Consider the following 22,503-nt stretch of genomic DNA (forward strand, 5'->3'; position numbering starts at 1 on the left):
GTTCCTGTTTGAGTGCTGGCAGGTAGTGCTGTTTTAGTATGGGAAGTTTACTATATCATTATTGTCAGTTTACTCAAAACTTTCTGAGGGCCAAACCCACACCCAAAATATGTTACAATAGGCCTAATACCGTATGGGTTTACTAGGTGGCACCATAGCAGTGCATGCATTTCTGTACAATAAAATGGTGTCAGCTTCAGGGCCAGCCGGCACCAGTTTTACATTCCATATGGTGGATGCCTCCTGCCCAGTTTTGGCATTGAGGTTCAGGGGCTGTGTCAGTTTTGAAAGTTTACATTGCCAGAGGCCGCGTGACTTTTTCCGGTGGGGAAGGGCTCCTGCGACAGAGTGTGAGACTGACAGTTTCGACTGTATTTTGGTTACTGCGAAACACAACATTCTGCGTTAAAAAAAAAAAGAGAAAGAAAGGGAACGAGGAAGGGGCAGCACAGTAACTATTCACACAGGGCAGCAAAAAACGCTAGCGCCAGCCCTTCCTGCAGCCGCCAGGGGGGATCTCACCCAGCCCGGCGGGCAGAGGTGGAGGAGGGTGACTGGTTGAAAGGGAAGGGATCAGCGGTAGGGAGGAGGTGTGAGGGAGGGAGGGGTGAGTGACTGGGAGGGAAGAGAGGTGAGTGAGTGAGACTGAAGGGGAAGGGGGCGTGAGGAAGTGACAGAGAGGAGTAAGAAGAGAGGAGAGAGGAGAAGGTCTGTGTACATCCTCTTCCCCTGCTCCTCCCTATTCCACAGCAATCTCAGGCTGACTAAAAATGAAAAGTTCCCAGGTATGGAGAGGGAGAAATGTTTTATCCTTATTAGTTTTATTGTTTTGAAATATTATTGATATGATCTGCCCTATCAAGGACGTTCCCGCGAGCTGTCTCACTCGCCCCTGCTGCCGTGCTGCACAACATGGCCCCAGTTTTCAGGCGTCCTTCCTTAGGCACGTGCGGGCACCACAGCTGATCTCTTAAAGGGCCCGCGGCAGGAGAGTCTAGGCGGCACCTCCTGATGATATCACACGGCCTCCACATATAAGGGCTCCTCGGACTGCTAGTCTTCGCCTCAGCAGCGCACCTCCCGCAGCCTGTGCAGTTCATGTTGCTTCCGTGTCCCTGGATCCTGCTTCGTCTTCCAGCCTTGACTTGCCTTGTCTCGTCTTCCAGTTCCAGCTTGTCCAGTCTTGTCCTCTGGCCCAGCCTGCCTTCCTCATTCCTGTTGTCAGTGTCTCCTGTATGTCCATGTCTCCTTCTGCTTGCTCCTCCAGATCTTGACCTCCTGCCGGGACCTGATTACAGCTGCCTGCCTCCTGGACCTGACCATGATTGCCCGCCGCCTGGACTCTAGCTACAACCTCTGTCCCAGGGGCTCCTGCTGGCCACCAGAACCCAAGGGCTCAACCCAAGAGGGAGGTGGCTGGTATAGGTGAAGCTCCAGTCTGGCCCGTTATCAAGTCCATTCACCTACTGCTGGTGTAGGCCTCGGAGGTTCGCCCTCGAGATTGTGTCAACTACACCGCAGCACTAAGAGCTCACACACCCAATATCCATTATATTGATTTTTTTTTTTGAAAAGTTTAACATTTATTATATTCTTATTGTTCTTATTTATAAGATGCTCTGTCATCTCTTTTGAAATTCTATTCTGATTGATTTATATTTCTTGATTTTGTTTTATAAGGAATGATGCTTCTGTTTTTGCATTGTTACACTGCATATGAGTCTGGCTGGGAGGTCTGGGAGGGGAGAAGAAGCTCAGGAGCAAGCTGCTGGGGACTGGGAGGGCAAAGGGAGCATTTGGATTCGGATTTTCAGAAGGTGTTTGACAAAGTCCCTCATGAGAGTTTTCTAAGAAAACTAAAAGTCATGGGATAGGAGGCGATGTCCTTTAGTGGATTACGAACTGGTTAAAAGACAGGAAACAGAGAGTAGGATTAAATGGGCAATTTTCTCAGTGGAAAAGGGTAAACAGTGGAGTGCCTCAGGGATCTGTACTTGGACTGGTGCTTTTCAATATATTTGTAAATGATCTGGAAAGTAAAACGAGTGAGGTAATCAGATTTGCAGATGATAAAAAATTATTCAGAGTAGTTAAATCACAGGCGGATTGTGATACATTGCAGGAGGACATTGCAAGACTGGAAGATTGGGCTTTCAAATGAAAGATGAAACTTAATATGGACAAGTGCAAGGTGATGAATATAGGGAAAAATAAACCTTGCTGTAGTTACACAATGTTAGGTTTCATGTTAGGAGTTACCACCCAGGAAAAAGATAAAGACGTCATAGTGGATAATACATTGAAATTGTCGGCTCAGACTGCCATGGCGGTCAAAAAGCAAACAGAATGTTAGGAATTCTTAGGAAGGGAATGGTGAATAAAACAGAAAGTGTCAAAATGCCTCTGTATTGCTCCATGTATTGCACCTTGAATACCGTGTGCAACTGTGGTCACCGCATTTCAAAAAAGATATAATTGCGATGGAGAAGGTACAGAGAATGGTGACCAAAATGAGAAAGGCATGGAATGGCTCCCCATGAGGAAAGACTAAAGAGATTAGGGCTGTTCAGCTTGGAGAAAAGATGGCTGAAGGGGGATATGATAGAGGTCTAAAAAATCATGAAAGGATTTGAATGGGTAAATGTGAATCGGTTATTTACTCTTTCAGATAATAGAAGGACTATGGGGCACTTCATTAAGTTAGGAAGTAGCACATTTAAAACAAATCAGAGAAAATTTTTTTTCGCTCAACTCAAAATTAAGCTCTGAAATTCATTGCCAGATGATGTGGTTAAGACAGTATAGCTGGGTTTAAAAAAAAGTTTGGATAAATTCCTGGCAGAGAAATCCATAAACTGCTAAAAATCAAGTTGACTTAGGGAATAGCCAGTGCTGCTTATTACCAGCATCAGTAGCATGGGATCTGTTTAATCTTTGGATACTTGCTAGGTACTTTTAACCTGGATTGACCACTGTTGAAAACAGGATGCTGGGTTTGATACTTAGATCCTCGGTCTAACCCAGTAAGGCAATTTCTTATGTTCTTGTGATTGCGGGGGACTGGGAGGGGAGACAGAGCAAGGCTACTGGGGGCTGGGAGAGTAGGACTGTTATTGCTTCTGTTTCTCTGAGATGGGAAGTTAGAAGAATTTGATTTTCTCTGTGTCATTTTTGGGAAATGTGCATCTAAATAATACTATTTTAAGAACATGAGAACTTAACAAGTTGCCATGCTGGGTCAGACCAAGGGTCCATCAAGCCCAGCATCCTGTTTCCAACAGTGGCCAACCCAAGCTACAAGCACCTGTTTTAGCCACTATTGAAAACACTGTTACAGCACAGGGAAAATTTGGAAATTTTGGAAGAATTTAGAAATTTTACATCACATTCCTTGACTCTCAGGTGCATTCTTTATCAGAGGCTGTTTTTGTTTGCTTGCAGTACCTCAGAAGGAAGGGGCAAAGGAAACTCTATTGGTGACCTGTCTGCAGGCAGGAAAGCTTTTGCCCCCTAGGCAGCTCACAGTAGTCTATCAGTTCATTTCTTTTCTGGGGTTTGTATTAGTGTGACTTTCTGTGACCGCATGCATTTCTACAAGGAGGATGGGGGAGGGGGCGCAGGGGAAGCCATATACATGCATGGCCCCAGGCTGCCAGAGACCCTCGATACCCCTCTGGCGCCTTTATGTCCCTAGGTTTTGGATGTGCAGTGCCTCAGTGTGTGTCTTGTAGTTCCTGTTGCTCCTGTCCAAGTCCTGCCAGCCGCGAGTATCTGAACATTCAACCTGAGGGCATGTTGGCCATCACAAGCAGAAGACTATCTCTCATCTAATTAGAACTTACCAGTCTTGCCTTGATTATGCACCACCCACTCTTGGCTTTGGGGTCACATCTCTGGCTGATTATGCTGTCAGGAACTGAAGAAGTCAGAAAGGGAGAGAAGGAACAGAAAATGGACAGAAGACCCTGAAAAAGGAGGTAGGAGACCAACAAGAAAAAAGTAGAAAAAAGAGAAGAGGACCAAAGTGATTAGAAAAAATGAAATGTCCCAACAACAAAGGTGGAAAAATAATTTATTTTCAGTTCAGTGAATGGAATATGACAAATATGAAAATGTCCATCTCTTGATATCTTTATATTTTGCAAAGTACAAGAGGAAACGCAGTTCTGTTTCTATTTCTCTGATGTTTCATAGCATAGGACCCAATTTACTAAGGCTTTTTCTCCATTCTTTGTCTGTAGGGGAAAAAAAAAAATTAGTACATCAGTCTGGCTATTTTATGGTCATTTATTCTGTATTGGTTGAAGGTCTGCCTGTGGATGACGTCGTCATGCCTTAAAGGCGCACACTCCCTTTTCACCTCGTTCTGCTTTACAGTGTATAGATTACTAATCACTTGGATAGAAGTTAAGGCTCAGTTCTGATAGAGGTTAAGGATCACATGCATACAGACAGAAAGGTCACGCTTATAAAGCTAAGGTAAAACTTATCGATTATGATTAATCATTTTGTATTTTCAATTTTAAAAAAAACAACCTGTCTCCCAGCTTGTGGTGACATGTATTGTGTACAGCTGAGAGTGCATTTTTTTCACTTGGCCTTAGGTGTCAAATTACCTGGCTATGGCTCTGCTTGCACCATCCCGTTATTCTAGTACTGACCTCCCCCCCCACACATACACACACATGCACACACATACACACACATGCACAGGCAGAGCTCTGTCAATACACTTTTTCACTTGGCCATTGGTGCCAAATTGCCTGGCTAGTACGGCTCTGGCTGTGTTAGTCCTGGTGCACTTTGTAATTCTTATTCTATGGATGGGTTTCCATGGCTTTCTGAACTCTCCTGCTTAACCTTGCCTCTTCCCACTGATTTATTTTATAAATGTTCCTCAATAAAACTTTTTTTTTTTTTTCATTACAACAAAACTCCAGTCAATCGCTTGTGACTATACCACCAGGTCTGCAAAAACACCGCTCTTTGTTTCCATGGCTACCTTTCCAGAAATGGTTACCGTGCTATTGCTTTTCCTATACCTTTTCCCTTCATCCACCCTGCCCCCTCCCCTCTCAGGTCATTTTCTCTTGAAGAATACTCAGCTGGGATGAGTGGCCTCGGAAAAGAAATAATTCTCCTCTTACTGACATGGCAACAGGCCGACCAGTCTTCTGGGGGCAGTGGCAAATCCTGCAGGCTGCAGTCAAAACCCAGAGTGACCAGGTGGTCTGGCTCAGAGGGAAGAGTGTCCTGTAAAACCATGCTGGGACAGGGGGGAGGGGTCAGAGGGAGGAGTGTCCCTTAACACCAATGCTGGGTCATTGGGTCGATGCTGGCTCAGAGCCAAGAGAGACTTTAACACGAGGCTGGGTCAGTAATAGGTCAGAGAGAAGACTACCCCCTAACACCAGGCCAGGACACTGGGTCAGTAATGGCTCTGAGGGAGGAGGAGTATCCCTAACACCGTGCTAGGACAGTGGGTTAGTGCTGGGTCAGAGGGGAAATGCCCCCCCCCCCCCCCCAACACCATGCTGGGGCACTGAGTCAGTGCTGGATCGGAGGGGATGTGGACCCCCTAATACCACTGTTGGGACCGTACTGGCTCAGTAGGAAGGGTGTTTTCCCTAACACCGTGTTCTGGGAAAACAGGTTCACTGCTGGCTCACTGCCCTTTAGAGAGCCACTAAAACTAGTGCAGTGGTCATTATTTCTCAGAGGACTCGTACCTAACCCTAGTTACCTTTAAGATCACAGAATGGAGTGACTACAGGGTAAGCTATGTTTACTAAACAAAGATTTGAAAGTCTACCCCATGCCTGGATTTGACAGTGGGTTCACTAGGTCTGTGCCTAGGGTGGCAAAAATCTGGGCCCATCAGGCTAATTGAAGATTTACTGCCTTCCAGCTGTGCTGAATCTCACTCAGCAGAAAACAACCCTCTGCTTCCTGATGCTGCTCCCTCCTCTTTCAGGCAGGGCACAAGGAACAGGAAGTGCAGGAGTGAATCCTGGAGCAGGCATAGCAGAGCAAAGACAAACTCTTCTGCCTAATCTAGCCCCCTCCTCTCCTGTCATTCAGGGACAGGCAGAGAGAGCATGAGCCTGGACCACACAGAGCAAAGAGAGGGGGGGGGGGGGGTGGAACTTTTTGGGAAGGTCAAGAGGGGATGAGTGGGGGATCATTGAGAGGTGAGGCGAGAAGCTGGGGGATGAGAGGGGATCGTTGGGGAGGTGTCTGAGTGTGAAAGAGAAGAGAATGGGGGAAGAGGTAGAGTTTGTGCATGTGCATATGTGAGAGAGAGGGACGGGCTGGGTGTGTGTGTGTGTATACAAGACTGGGTGAAAAAGAGAAGGAATGTAAAGGGGAGAACTGGAGCAAGCTAGGGACACCTGCCACTTCTCTCTCCCCCTCCCCACCACCAAAATCCAGATGTTTTCTCCTTTGATCTCAGATTCTAACCCCAGATCCTGGGGCCTCCCTTCCTATCTCTCCCTTCTCCCCAGATCCTGGAACTCACTCCCCAATCCCTTCTACTCCTTCCTCCCCATCCCTGATCTTTCCTATCTCCCATTCTGCCCATCCCAGGTCTCCCTCTCCTCCTTCCATCCCCAGTTGTCTTTCCTTGTCATCCTATCTCTCACCCTCTCACCTCCTCCTCCTCACCCCATCCCTGGGCCTCTTCCTTTCTTTTCCCCCAACTCTGGTCCTTTCACCTTTTCCTTCTCTCCGCATCCCTGAGATACCTTTTCCTCACCCAGTATTTAAGAAATGAATTATACAGACAGATGATGTTGGAAAACTATTTTTATAATAGAAAATAAAAGATGGAATGTTTGTCAGAGTGCATCAGAATTGTTGACACACAATCTACCCCTGAGCTCCTGCAGGAAACCACGGGGCTGTGCCTTAAACCTTCTACTCCCGGTTGTCTGACCATAGTGAGGGAGGCGGGGGGAATGACAACATCAACAGCGACTAGGGGGCGGCAAAAATCCTAAATCCGTCACTCTTCTGCCCCTTGCACAGTAAGTGGAATAATTTTTAAAGAGCTAATTTGCAAATTTGTATGTCTCCACCCCCACCCCCCACTTGGAAGAATTCACATTTGTACCCGTAATAAATTACAATCAAAACAGTAGCGGTGCTCTGACCGTGACGCAAGGGAAACGACAACGTCCATTATAATCTTTCCTATGCATGACTGCATTCCTCTCCCTGGCCTTTGCTCTGACACATCCAGGCACAGCCTGTTATTATGTTGTATTAAAGCGGAATTAGGAGGGCTGCACAATTCTTCCCTTTTGTTGGTATAACTTTAGGCAGTGTTGCCATAGGGAAGGACAAAAGACCGGACCTTCCCTGGAGACTGCAACAGCCACAGGCGTCACCACGACACTGCATTTACCATTTACCATACATTGCAGCCGGCCAATCATGCCCCAAGGCGTCCTGGGTAATTATATGCTGATTAGCATGCAGGCAGGCAGCGCAGCAGGGCAGCTTAAACCAGCTAAGGAAGACGGTGCTGAAAGAGATGGGGGTTTTAAAAGCGTCACCACCTTACAGGCAACCTGACGCTGGAAATTTGACTTGCACTCTCTCCATTTGTTAGCAAAGACCGAAAAAAAAAAAAAATCTGATTCTCCTCCTACCTCCCACAGCATCTCTGGGACAGGCGCTATGGAAGCAGCGGTGTCTCTAGAAACAGACTTAGTTGGTGGGGCCATAGGCGGTGAGGAATTTAAGACTTTGCTGTTCCTGGGCACTGCTGGTGCTGTCATTCCCTCGCCTGTCCTGTGAAGTCAGACAGCAGGGAGCAGAAGGTCTATGGGCCAGGCAAACTCCAGTTTTCTACACCAATCCAGGGCAGTGACGGACTTTGCATTTGCAGCCTTTAAAGTCCTTCCTCTAAATCCCTCCAAGAAGGTCAGAAAACAGAGATCAGAAGGTCTAAGGCACAGCCCCCCCCCCCCCCCCCAGTTTCCTGCAACAGCTCAAAGGGTAGATTTTGTGGCAAAAATGAGAAAATTCTGAAGCACATTGACAAATATTTCCATTTATATTATGTTGCAAAAATATCTTTGTTTTCCAACCTTAGTTGTGTCTGTATAATTTATTTTCCTTTTATTGGATAAGGAAAAAGAATCTCAAGTATCAATACAGAGAGGAGATCTTAGAGACGGGGAGAGGAGAAGAAGAGGGTGAGAGGACCTGGAACGGGGTGAGGAGAAGGTGAGAGGGAATAGAAGTGTGAGAAGGATAGAAGATTGACGAGGACAGAGGATGGGGAGGAGAGAGAGAGAGAGAACTGGGGATGGGAAGGATGGAAGATGGGGAAGAGCAGGGGTGGAGGAAGAGATCAGGAACTTGGGATAGGGAAGAGCAGGTTGAGGGAGAGAAGTTCTGGAATTGAGGAATGCGAGGAGAGAGTAGGAGGGGTTGGGGCATGGGTTGCAGGATCTGGAGAGAAGGGAGAGATAGGAAGAGAAGTTCCAGGATCTGGGAGACAGAATGCAAGATCAAAAGAGACAGGATCTGAATGGCAGAGAGAGAGAGAAAGAGAGAGAGAGTGTGTGTGTGTGTGTGTGTGATGGGGAGGTGGAAGGTAGTTCTCCCTTTTGTGATCTGCTCCTGCTCCTGCTCCCCCTTGTATCCCCTCTCTAACCTCTTACCTAGTCTGGCACAACTCCAGGCACCAATCCCTTCTCTATCACACACACACAAACACTGCCCTCCTCTGCCATTCCCCTCCCTCTCACACATAGTCACATGACCTCCCGTCTGATCCACTGTCATCCCCCAGCCTTTCTCCTCAGCCCCCACTGAGCCCCCTCCCAAACTCCCCCAAATAATCCCCTTTTAATCTGCTTGCTCCAGGCTCCGCCCCTCTCCACCTGTTCCCTGCACCCTGTCTGGGAATGGGGGAAGGATGGAGCAGGAAGCACAGGGCTGTTCTCTGCTGAGGGAGATTCAGCACAGCTGGAAGACAGCAAATCTTCAGCCAGCCCACTGCCCCCCTGATTTTTGTCATCCTAAGCATAGCCTAATGTGTCTATTGAGAAATCCAGGCCTGGCTCAGGGTTAGATCTTGTGGCAAAAATGTGAAAATTCTGAATCACATCGAACAAACATTTCCATCTTTTATTTTACATTATAAAAATAAAATAGTTTTCCAATCTTTTTTGTGTCTTTATAATTTGTTTTCTTTTTTTGAGTGAGGAAAAGGAATCTCAAGTATCAGTACAGGGAGGAGATCGTTGTCTATTATCTTCAAGTAGAGGCCACCCCTGCAGCTATGGCTTTCACTGAGGCTTCTGAAAAGACACAGATTTCCCTGTATTGTGCTGCAGCGAAAGAAAGAGAGGTGGAATCTTGAGCTGATTAAGAGCTTGTAGGAAGCCTCTCCATGCCTCCCACTTTCTTTTCTTGCTTAGGGGCAGTGGCGAATCCCGTTCTCATGTCTCTGCAGAAAGTCCCCTTGCAAAGATTTTCCTTGTATAGAGACTGAAGCTACAAATCCAAGTGGATCGTATGGGCTGTTCTCCGTTGATAGGATCCCACATATGGTAAATGGCTTTTCCTGGATTGATACCTAAAAGGTGAATGTGTCTCTCTTGAGATCCCGGCTGAGACCAAGGCTGCACTGAATTGGTGGTGTGACAACTCTTAGGTCTGTGACCTTTAGATCCTTTGCATGGTCCTCTGAAGAGAACACCTTCATCACCTTTGCACTGTTGGAAACTATCTTGTGCATTCTCAGGTTAGTGACAGGTAACTTCTGTTGTGACCTTTTCAGCAGGTCAATGGCCTCTTCCTCTTTAGGCATGGACTTGAGTCCATTGTCCACATAAAAGTCCCTTTCCACAAACTCTCCGGCATTTGTACCACACTCCATCTCTCCTTCTTATGCTGTTCTTCTGAATCCAGAGGTAGCCATGGCTGGTGATGGACACTTGCCAAAGAAATACACTCTCATACGGTACTAGATAATGTCACTACTGATGCTATTGTCATGATACCATAGGAATCTTAAGTAATTTATATTATCTTTACAGAGCACAAAGCAATAGAACATTTGCTGGATGTCAGCGGTTACAGTATAGGCTCTTTTCCTGATACAGATTAAGATTCCTAAAAGGCTGTTTGTTAAGCCTGGTCCAGTAAGAAGTACATTATTCTGAGAAGCTTCTTGAAACTGAGCACTTGAGCAGGTTACTGAGGACAGTATACATGCCAAAGGCAGGGAGATACAGAACTCTTCCTCCTTCAGTGGTGCAGCTGCCTCTCCATGATATTGTTAAGTACATATTTTTCATGAAGGCCACAACATTATCCTTTTGTCTTTGGTTTTATCTCCATAGTCAGATGCAAGGAAGCAAGCCTGGAGAGGGCCTGCTCTCTCTCTCTCTCTCCTTGGGAAGCCAAGGTCTGGGTGTGCGAATGGCGCTACCCAGCTGTTTGACTCTTCCTTGAAGAATTCCTTAGCATCGTCTTCCGGAATTCTCTGTCTTCCATGGAAAGAGCAGGCTTATTACCATCTCTTCTGATCTGGAACAGCCTCGCCACAGTTCTCTGTTGTGAAAGTGTTCATATTGTGCTGTTCACTTGTTCTTTGTAGCCAGGCATTTCATTAATGAAAAACTCATCACAAGAAAGGCAAGTAAAGGTCTGTATTAGACACAACAGGTGAGAAAAAACCTCTACTGATAAAGCTAATACTGCAAGTAAAATGTGCACTTAACCTATGCAAAAGATTGAATGTGCATTTTAATTTGGGTATCTGCACACATTTTCAGCTTTGCACACATTTTTAACTCCTGATGCATTAGCACACCATTAGCTTACTGAATCAGGGATTATAATTTTGTTTTTAGCACGTGCATTGATAAACGAGTTGAATTTCAGCACACGTTTTATTACATCAGCCCCTGTTAAGTAATAGCTCAGTGTGCCTCTGTAGCAGGGCTGGTCCATTGGGCAAACTAGGCAGTTGCCAGAGCGCCAACATTTTGGGGGTAGCAAAATCCTTCCAGCATGAGACTCAGAAAAATGCTGTGCAGGGGCCAGTGCTGCCAAAGAAGGGAGCCACGGCTGCTGTTAGGAGGGAGCGCTGTGCGGGAGCCACGGCTGCTGTTGGGAGGTAGCGCTGTGCGGGAGCCACGGCTGCTGTTAGGAGGGAGCACTGTGCTGGAGCCACGGCTGCTGTAGGGAGGGAGCGCTGTGCGGGAGCCACGGCTGCTGTAGGGAGGGAGCGCTGTGCGGGAGCCACGGCTGCTGTTGGGAGGGAGCGCTGTGCGGGAGTCACGGCTGCTGTTAGGAGGGAGCGCTGTGCGGGAGTCACGACTGCTGTTAGGAGGGAGCGCTGTGCTGGAGCCACGGCTGCTGTTAGGAGGGAGCGCTGTGCTGGAGCCACGGCTGCTGTAGGGAGGGAGCGCTGTGCGGGAGTCACGGCTGCTGTTAGGAGGGAGCGCTGTGCGGGAGCCACGGCTGCTGTTGGGAGGGAGCGCTGTGCGGGAGCCACGGCTGCTGTTGGGAGGGAGCGCTGTGCGGGAGCCACGACTGCTGTTAGGAGGGAGCGCTGTGCGGGAGCCACGGCTGCTGTTAGGAGGGAGCGCTGTGCTGGAGCCACGGCTGCTGTAGGGAGGGAGCGCTGTGCGGGAGTCACGGCTGCTGTTAGGAGGGAGCGCTGTGCGGGAGCCACGGCTGCTGTTGGGAGGGAGCGCTGTGCGGGAGTCACGGCTGCTGTTAGGAGGGAGCGCTGTGCGGGAGCCACGACTGCTGTTAGGAGGGAGCGCTGTGCGGGAGCCACGACTGCTGTTAGGAGGGAGCGCTGTGCGGGAGCCACGGCTGCTGTTAGGAGGGAGCGCTGTGCTGGAGCTGCTGGTAATAGGTAAATTGGGGAAAGGGGTGCATGACTGAAGGTTCGCCTAGGGTGCCAAATACTCTTGTACCGGAGCACAGTGTGCGGACAGTTGTGGCAAGAAAGGATGCCTGGACAGACTTGGGCTCATTGACAATCTTTCTTTGTCCTCTGCTTCCAACACCAGGTTAAAAACAAGCTGTTATTTTCTTCCTTGTTGCACAGAAAATAGAAAATTGCCTATAATTTTCTATATTCTTTCCCCAGGGTGTCCATTTGTGAAGAAAATATTGATTTTGAATCCTTTCCTGCTTTTTTTTTGGATGGGGGAATACGGCAGACAGGCATCGCTCTTTCTGGAAAAGCAGAAGGCTCTTCTGAGCATGAGAAAACTGAGATATATGTGCACCTTGTCAAAGCCAGCGGATACCATCAAAACCAGGTGCATGTTCTGCCACACTCTGACCTGCAGTCCCAGCTGTGATGTTGCATATGCCCAGCATTTGCAGAGCACCGCGTAACAAATAACATGCAATGATTGTTGTTTGCATGATTGAGCTCTTTGATTAGTTAGATGGCATCTTGTGATCATGGCTTATAATCCATTAATGCACAGTCAAACTCGTGAGGCAATAACAAATGGCAGGGCAATGTCTGATGACATTACAACCTTCTCCAGCTGGGAAGTCACAGCTGAAAATGTGGCTAACTGTAGGCAGCCAATATTTGACCGCTTTGGTTTAGGTCTGCCTTTTGTGCGCAGATGGTGGGTGGTTCTGATTCCTCTCTGACTCCAAGAATGTTTCTGGAGTTGCCCACTTTTTTCAGTGACTAAATGTTTTCACCAGTAAAACTAGAGGCTAGATTTAACCATTGTGAGGGAGGAAATTCCCACTCTGCCCCTGGTCTCCTTCAGGCTCTAGCGCCTAGTTCTTTCTTTATTAAGATTTATTAATCACGTGCACTAAGAGGTGTACAAATAAAACATACATAATTCCAAACATTTATAAAAGCAGTAATTAAAATAAATTCATTACAACAATTTCATAAAATCAAATAGAAAATAAAAAAAGATAAAAATAAAAGACAGTAAAAACAATATAAATAAACAAAGCCAGTCTGATTTGATTCAATTTATAAATAAGCCTGTTTGAAGAGGAAAGTTTTCAATGAGGCCATGAATGTTTTCAGACAGTGGGATAACACAAGCACATTATCTCTGGAAATTAGTTCCACAATACAGGAGCTGCACAGAAAAAGCACATTCTCACGTTTCTGCAAGACGAGCCTGCCTTACTAAGAGAATGTCCAGTAGATCTCTCTGGAAGGATCTCTAGAGTCGAGTAAGCTGATATATCCTCAAAAGAGCATTGGACCAAGAAGTGTCAGAGTTAATTAAGTTAAATACCATCATGCCTACTTTACATTCAATCCAATGTGGAATTGACATAGAAACATAGAAATGACAGCAGAAAAGGACCACTGGTCCAACCAGTCTGCCCAGCAAGCTTATGGTAATATCTGCTGCGCCGTGCAGGTTACCCCCATGCTTAGCAATTTCCCAGACTGCAAATGTCAAGGCCCTCGTTGGTTGCTGTTTGAATCCCCCTTTTCCCCTGCTGTTGAAGCAGAGAGCCATAATGGAGTTGCATCAACCTGCTGAAGGCATATTGGTTAAGGGTAGTAACCACCACACCAGCGAGTTACCCCCATGCACTCTTTTCTTCATTCCTATCTTCTAGTCTTTAGGGATCCACAGTGTTTATCCAATGTAAGTCGATGAGCATGTTAGGTGCTTAGATCCCACTGAAAATCCATCCCTAAAAGAATGGAAACCTGCCAGGTCCTTTCCAAAATGGCCATGGTTGACTCAGGTGGATTCTGAGGGCTCTGCTGTTTTAACATAGTAACACAGTAAACAACAGCAGATAAAGAACAGAATGGCCTATCCAGTTTGCCTAGTCTAGATTCCTTCACTTTGGGCAGGTGCGCATATTAAGTCCCTTAAGCAACCCAGCTCCACTCCCTCCTCTTACACTTGACTTTTCAACCCTTTTCCTATCTCTGCCCTCCTTATCTGCCTCAAACGTGCCCAAAATCTGCTACAGTGCTGGTCTCCACCAGCTCCATTAGTAAGTCATGTCAGACTGACCCATCTTCAACTTTGCTTCTTTCAAGACCAATATGTAAGCTGAATACCCAGAGACACTGTTGGGTTTGGGCATATTGTGGACTCTTGGTCAAAGTGGCGATGACTCCTCCCATGGGGAGGGGCCCCGTGGGGAACCATAGCGATAGGCTAGACTCTAGTAAGCAGACAAGGGAAGAAAGCTTTATTGTACTGCTGATGTAAGTTGAATCTTGCTTCAAGGAAGGGATAGTACTGTAGGCCGGCGATATCACAGTAAGCTCAGACAGTCTCTATAGATGATGGTCTCACCCAGATGTATCAGGGTTGGGTAATGTTCCGCAGCGTGGGATAAGCCAAACCTGAAGGGTGGAATAAGGAGAGCTGGAGAGTAGCGATACAGAGTGGCAGTGCTGGTAACTTCCTTGGTAGAAGAATGGAGAGAGGGACCCGAGGTCCGAGGTGCAGGATACCCTGAGCAGGCTAGGCCCTCGAGGAGCGAGTACCTAGGAGCGCCGAAGGATCCTGGAAGAAAGTAGATAGGACCCCCGAGGAGCGGATATCCTAGGTTAGGTAGTTGAACCCCAAAGGGCAGATAGAAGCAAGAGACCCCCGAAGAGCAGGTACCCAGAGCTTCCGTAGGAGCGAGTTACCCCGAAGGGTAGAGAGGAATCCAAGCAAGCAGCTTAGAAGCCGTCAGAGTAGCAAAACCAAAGTCCTTGCTAACTCGTTGGGCTACAGCGGAGCGGAGGTTTAAATACCCGGAGGTACTGACGACATGCGGTGGGGGACGCCCGAGGTTCCCGCCATGACGTATTCAAAAGCGTAGGGGGCGTGCGCACGCTCCTAGGAGGCCTCAGGAAGAAGCATGGTGTACGGGGACGCCCATGCTGTGTCGGAGACGCCGAGGGTTTCGGCAATCAGCACCGGAGGCAGCCGTCTGCGACCGACGGGCGCAACAGACACTTTTAAATCTTAATACCAAATTTTGTAATAATTCACACATCCACCAAAATTAGTGAGACTGTTGTAATTAAAAAAAAAATCCTAACTAAAAAAAACTTCTAGACTCTCCATGCAGTTCACCCCAGAGTTCTTGGAAACCCGATGCATTTGTACCTCTGTCGTTTAGGGTTGTAACCGCTGCTCTGTGCATGTTAACCCCCCCCCCCATGCTTTCTTTCGGGCCCAATATAAACACGCCACCGTTGTATTGGGTTGAACTGCCACTCTGTGCAGGTCACCCCGGTGCATCACTACTATCCTCTTGCCACTAGGGATCCTCTGGGACTGCCATAATAATAAAAAAAAAAAAAAAATAGAATGAAGGAGCACATCAGATTATAATTGCAAAAATTGGTTAGCCTACAATGAACTTAAATATAAAGGTGTCAGCAAGCCTGTCAGTGCTGGTTCTTTAAGCTGTCATTTTGCCTCGATGAAACATTTTTGCAAAACATCTGCCATGTTGGGTTTCCTCTAAGATACTTTATATGATTGTTGTCCAATGTTATACATTTTTCATTTGCAGTTCAAAAAATCTTTAAAAAAAAAAATTACATTGGACAAGGTGAATGATCGAGAAGTCCGGGTGATCTGCATTGGAACCAGCAGATACACTGACAGGCTTGCTGACACCTTTATATTTAAGTTCATTATAAGCTAACCAATTTTTGCATTTATAATCTGATGTGCTCCTTCATTCTATTTGTTTGGACTCACACTGTGGGGTAACTTTTGACTCTTTTCTGGTTTGGTTGTGTTACACTGCTATAATAAAACCCATGCTAAAATTGGAGTGGTCCTGTGGGATACAGTAAGCTAATGGCATGCAAATGCCCCATGAATAATAAAAAAAAAAAAAAAAGGAAGCATGTTTTTTTTAAATCACTGGCCATTTGCATCCTATTTAAACTGAAAATCCACCTAAATGTGCTGAAATCTTCCAGAGCTGTGCACTAATGTGCTGAACATGCAGGTTTCAGACCATCACCCCTTTATCATTTTTTTTTTCTTTTCTTGCTCAGAGACTACAACATCATGTTAGTGTCTTTGCTTTTAATTCTGTTTGTCTATGCTATTTCCTGAGCGGGTGACTTGCTTCTCACTAAAACTCCCAGATTCCATTAGTTTTATATTTCCAGTAATCAAGATTTCAGGAAAAAAAAAACCCTGCATACAGAAAACGAACGGATTTTCTGAAGCTTCTCCAAAGTTTAACAATTTTATAAACACATTTTCCACTGTATGAAAAGCAGCTGTTGTGGGCATGGACCCTTGGACCGAGGTGGAGTTAGTTGATTCAACCTGCAGTGTGGAGCCCTGAAGCTCCCCACCATCAGCAGGCAGAGTCATATGAGGCAGAGGTCCACCTGGAGCTTCGCCTAGCCATATACCAGCCTTTGGGTTGAGCCTTTGGGTGACGGAGTCGGCAGGATTTAGGTGGGGGCCTCTGCTGAAAGATCTGTTGAGGATGCTGGGTAGTACAGGTGAATCAGATAGCAGGTTGGGGTCAGTGATGAGTAGCATTCAAGGATGTCCAGAAGTAGGCTGTGGTCAGTGGAAGATGGTGTTCGAGGATGTCCAGAAGCAGGCTGTGGTCAGTGGAAGATGGTGTTCAAGGATGTCCAGAAGTAGGCTGTGGTCAGTGGAAGATGGTGTTCGAGGATGTCCAGAAGCAGGCTTGGTCAGTGGCAGGCAGTGTTCAAGGGAGGTCCAGGAAGCAAGCTGCGGTCAATTCTGGGTATCCATCCAAAGGAAAGGTGGGATGGATAGATAGGGCAGGAAGGGAAGGAGCAGAACAGGTGGGCAGACAAGGAGACGAGGAACACTGAAGAACTGAAAAACCTGACCAGAACTGATGAGCAAGGACAATGAAGATTACCAGAACTGAGGACAATGACGAGGACCAGGAACTGAAGACGAAGACCACTGGAACTGAAGACCAGGACGAGGACCAGGAACTGAAGCACAGAATGCAGTAACTTGAGAACGCAGGCAGGGAACACTGAGGCAACTCATGCTACAAGGACCATAGGGAGGCCTGTTGCCAAGGCGAGGAGGCCTTTCCCTGTGAGGTCATCACGGGGCACCACTGGCCTTTTCCCATCACGGGCCCTTAAAATAAAGAGCCATTGGGTGCATGCGTGCTTTAGGGGGCCTGGGGAGAGTGTCAGCAGCGTCCTGCCGCATTGGAGGGGAGGGTGGACCGGCAGCATGGGAGAGCAACTGCGGAGGCCTGGCCTGATGGAAGGAGCCCATGGACAACCAAATGCAACAGCGGCATGGAAACATTGCGGGAGTCCCAGCCTCTCCTCACCAGCTCTGCCTCCTCTTTGTCTTCTTAGGATAAAGCAGGAGGAATCTCTGAACTTCGATCTAGAAAAGGGAATGCTTTTGGCACTGTCATTTAGATCTGGACAGAACTTCCAGCTTCACCTAATTTAAGCAAAACAACATGACTGCTGACATACCTTTGCATTGTCTCTCTAAAAGCTGCCAGAATAGATTGGATTCTGTCACCCCACAAAAAGGGGAAGAGAAAAGGCAAATCCATAACACAATCATTTCCAGAAGCTGATTAGAAATAGTAGTAAAAAGCCAGAAAGGACAGAGTACATGCAAGTTAAACCGATACGATGTGCAAACGGTAATCGGTATATAAAAGCCTTTAAAAAAATAAATAAAATAAATGTTTCCTACTAACCTATCTGCTGAGTTTTCAAACCTGAACCAAAAAAAACCACAAAGAAAAAAAAAGGAGGGGGGAAAAATCTGCTCCTGAGCATTGGTTTGCCCCCATTCTTATAATTTCGAAAATTGTGGGACTACATGCAGGACCAACCCAGAATAGTCAATCACTATCACCCAGTTTCCAGCCTTCCTTCCTATCCAAACTAGAGGAGAAAGTTTTCTACTTTCAGCTCCTAAAGGAAGCCAGCACCCTCCACCCTTACCAACCTGGCTTCAGGAACAGCAATAGAATGGAATCCACCTCCACCTGTGCAGATGGACAGGGCACCCTGTAATGAGGTGGGCACACCCTCTCTATACCCTTCCACAACATTTACGCAGAAGAAAAAAGAAGGTGGGGGGGGTCATGAGGACAATGGTGCCAGGTAAAGGGTGGGGGAGGGAGAAAACGGGATGCTGGGTAGGAGAGAAAAAGGGTGATAATATGCTGACACCACTGCCACTACTGAAGGAGGGAGCACTGTGCCAGAGCTGCTATCAACAAAGGGGGGAGGAGAAGCAGAGTGATTGTTATCCTAGAGCCAGCCTTGCATCTACATGCTGACCATAGTAGAGTCTCCCTCTTGGACCTAGCTATGAGAACTTTCTGCCACATCTGATACTGTCAACCACCTCCTTTTGCTATAACGCTTAAGGGGCATTGGCATTGAGGAATCTGCTCTTGAATGGTTCAAATCATTTCTGACCAACTGATCACAATCTGTCTCATGGGCCAACAAAACATCCACATCTAGGGATCTCATCAGTGGAGTGCTCTTCCCAACCCTTTTCAACAACCACATCCACCCCTTCTGCAACCTCATCCAGTCTTTCAACAATGAATCTCACTTATTTGCTAATGACATCCAACTATGCATCAAAACAGGGACTGACCAAACTTTATCCATCATTAATCTCAATGATTTTCTCAGTTCTGGCCCTATGGCTTAACAAACACAAACTGAAGGTAAACCCCTCCAAGCCCGAACACCTCTGGTTAAGCCGACCAGGGCATTCTCTATTAACTTTACTCTTCTTGTCAGGAACTTCCTTACAACCTAATGACTCCGAGCATAGTCTGGGATACAACTTGATCAGCTTCTCATAATGGAAACTCATTTCTGAGCAGTGGTAAAGACCGCCTTTAAGCAGTTATGCCAGATTTGTCAACTGTATAATTACTTTGAGAAATGGGACGTAGCTACTATCATACCCTCACTGATCACCAAACGCACCGAATATTGCAACTCTCTATTCTGTTGCATTGCACAACACAATCTCAAATGTCTCCAACTTTGCAAGAGCACAGCAGCTAGACTTTTGGTAGGGGCCAAATCCACTGACCATATTACACCAATTTTGCTTCAGCTACACTGGCTCCTGGTTAAGAGCAGAATAAGATTTAAGATGCATTTGGAAAGACCATGAAATGGAATTCATGGACAACAGGACTTCCGATGGACTAGGATGAGTCTCTGTTGTAGATTCTAGGGAAGGCTTGGTTAGACAGCCAAGCTTTGACTATTTTTCCTAGAAGATGAGGTAGCAAATTTCCTGCTTCAGCACTGAAGGTAACTTGTTCCATATTTTTGGGACAGAGCAGCTGAATATGCAAAGTCATGTGCATGTTAGTCTAGCGGAAGCCAGTGGAGGGTAAGAAAGAGAACCTGTTGGGAGGACTGAGATTCCCTTGTAGGGGTGTATGAAAGTAGAAGTTGGAAAAGATATTCAGGGGCTAGTTGGCTCATGCATTTGAAGACAAAGCATAGAGTGTTAATATCTGTTACACTGCTGATGTTTAACTAAATATATGCAACTTATACCCAATGCAACTGCTTCCTTATTTCTACCCAAGGTACCTACTTCTTGTGTATAGATTTATTAGAAATGCATTGCTATATCTGTAAGTATTCATTACTTATGTACTTAATGCTCTGTAACTTTATGTAATCTTCCTTGGGCCTACTTTAAGAAAAAGGCAGAATATCAAAAGATTATAATAAACAAATACATAGTGCCTTTTATTTCACTTCTGATCCGAGTTAAAAATGTGGAATAAGAAAGAGGTGCAGTAAGTACTCTGACCCTCAGTGTGCCTCCCTGCCTTACAGGGCAATAGCTAATAATCTTCATTAACATGAGATGAGCATGTACCCACTCTAATCCTAACACAGACTTCATCCCTGTTTTTGGATTACAGCTAGTGAACATCCTCTTCTGTATCTGTTGATCTTAATGTAATTAGGAGCAGATCTGTATGTTGCTGAGTGTTTGGTTTTGTCTAATTTTTAAATAATGTTTTTGTTATCATCTGGAATGGTAGAGAGGTTGCCTAAACATTTCTAACATAAATAAATAAACCCAAGATTTAGCATGTGTGGGGGTTTTATTGTTTGTTTGGGGCTTTTTTTATGTCAAGAAAACCCTGCTACATACCAAAGTTAAGTCTAAATGGAAAAATCCACTCCAAGTTGCAAGTTAAAACCCATGCTAAGGCCAGTGTGGTTTATTACATAATTCCCTCTGTGTTTACCTCCTGATTTTTTTAATTATATCACTTTGTTTTGGATCCCACCACCCCTTCCAGGACATTACAAACATCAACCACCCTTTCCCTGAAAAAAAAAACAACTTCCAGCTGATCAAAATATTTTAACTTTCAACTTTAACACAGGCTGCCCTAAACACTACCACTTATGGTTAAAAGGAAGTGCCAGAGGAAGATATCTCTCTTTCTTTTTTGTTACACCAATAAAAGCTTAATGTAACTGACAACATATAAGTATTTCAGGAGTGAATGTTCTCTTCTAGTTTGTCTGAACATTACTGCTGTGTTTGCTTGTGCAATATTTGTGGATTATAATTGACCTTTCCTTGAAGGCCTGTTGTATGCCGATACTTTATTACCCTTTAATAGCTAACAAAATAGTATTAGCTTGTGAATCCCTTCCAGGCGCCTTTTCCCGGGGGCTCACAGGATTAGGATTGCTTAATTTCCATGTCTGGAGCTCTAATTCTCCATCCTCTCTTTTCCCCCGGATACACCAGGGTGTAATCACGTTTAGTCGTGCTGTGTTTACAATCTATAAATAAACAGTTTCAAAGAGAAGAAAGCAGAGACAGGTAAAAATATTGCAATCCATGACCATAAGCTATCTCTGCACCCAGTATCCAGGTTTTACTGGGTGAATGGGGTTTTCTGGACTAGGATGATGAATTTCAGCTTGGGTCTCTGAACCTTCTTGCTACATTTTGAACAGTTCCCTATGTCTGAATTCCTCCAAATGCCCTTCAGTTTCTGCCTCTCTCACCCTCCCCTTTTCTCTAATCCCTCCCTGCTATTGGCATGATACATTTATTGATAAAGCTCTTATAATACAATCCATAAACCCGACAGCACGAAAAAAAAAAAAGCATGATTTTTATAATATAAAACTGTAGTATTATAATAAAAGAAAACTGCAGGAAAAAAATTTCTCTCACTTCCCAGCTACATCTTTCTTTCTGCTTATCCTATCCCACTCTTTTTTATTCCAGGACCTTCTGCCTCGCGCTCCCTCCATCGCCCCCCTCCCTCTTGGGCCGCACCCAGGCAGCTCTCTGGACTCATTACGGCCTGATTACGCTCTCATTAGCTGCCCTCTCAGGGAGCGAGGTGACGGCGCGAGCGCGGCGGTGCTCTCCATTATGCTCCCCTAATGATTATTCCGCAGTCAGACGTTCCGCCTTTCAGCTCCCAGCGGCCGCCTCGCTGTAGCTTTGTCCCGGAGCTCCCAGAAGCCTCCGCTGCTGCCTTTCATCTCGCCCGAATCAAAAGGCTGCAAAACCTTTACTTATCGTTCAATGAATTACAAATGTAAGGTATCAGCTCGTCTCGCCGAAGGACATGCACCCTGCAGGGAAGGAGAGACATCAAAAGCAGCTGCCCCTCGGTAGCTCTGCAGATTAGCGCCCAGGGGACCCGCATCACAAGTCAGACTGGCTCTCGGTGCCTGCCCACTCCGCAGCGTTCGGCTTTCTCTCTCTACCCAGCCACCGAAGCTTATCTGCTTAGGGAGTCTTTTTTTTTTATTATTCCAGTTTCCATACAAAGGTCAACAAACAAGTTGTAGGTGAAACCTTTCCGTGGGACTAAGTTAATGCAGCTTTCCAGGGCTCTGTTCCCTGATCAGGTCTGTGAGAAAAAGGAGCCAGGGATGTTACCGGAGTAAATTAAAGATTGCACTCCAAAGAGGGTGTGACTGCGTTTGTAGGCAGAGTTATCCTTTAAAAGGATGGGGAAAGTGATGTACTAGCAGAAGGCTAAGTGAACAGAGAGAAAATGCAAAATTCACAATTACAGAAGGACTGTGTCTGGAAATGGATGAGACAAGCAATGGCCCTATTAAGTCCCTTTCTGTTTATTTCAAAGTACTTGGGCATTTTAATTTTGAATTTCTTATGTTCTTGCTAATCTTTGAAATTAGTGCTAAGTATCCTGATCATAACAGAGTAAATGACAGCAGATAAAGCCCAAATGGTCCATCTGGTCTGCCCCAGCAAAATATTTAGGGTTTAACTGCCATTCCGTGCCTGCTGTTTAGGATTGTAACTGCTGCCCCGTGCAGGTTATGCCCATGTAGAAATGTTACCCCTGAAGTGACCACGGGTTACTGCATTTCTTCATTTCCATCCTCTAACCACTATGGATCCTCTGGGGCGGATTTTAAGAGCCCTGCTCGCCTAAATCCGCCCAAATCCGGGCGGATTTAGGCGAGCAGGGCCCTGCGCGCCGGTGCGC

Source organism: Rhinatrema bivittatum, chromosome 5 (genome assembly GCF_901001135.1).
Source record: "Rhinatrema bivittatum chromosome 5, aRhiBiv1.1, whole genome shotgun sequence".
NCBI classification, from domain to species: Eukaryota; Metazoa; Chordata; class Amphibia; order Gymnophiona; family Rhinatrematidae; genus Rhinatrema; species Rhinatrema bivittatum.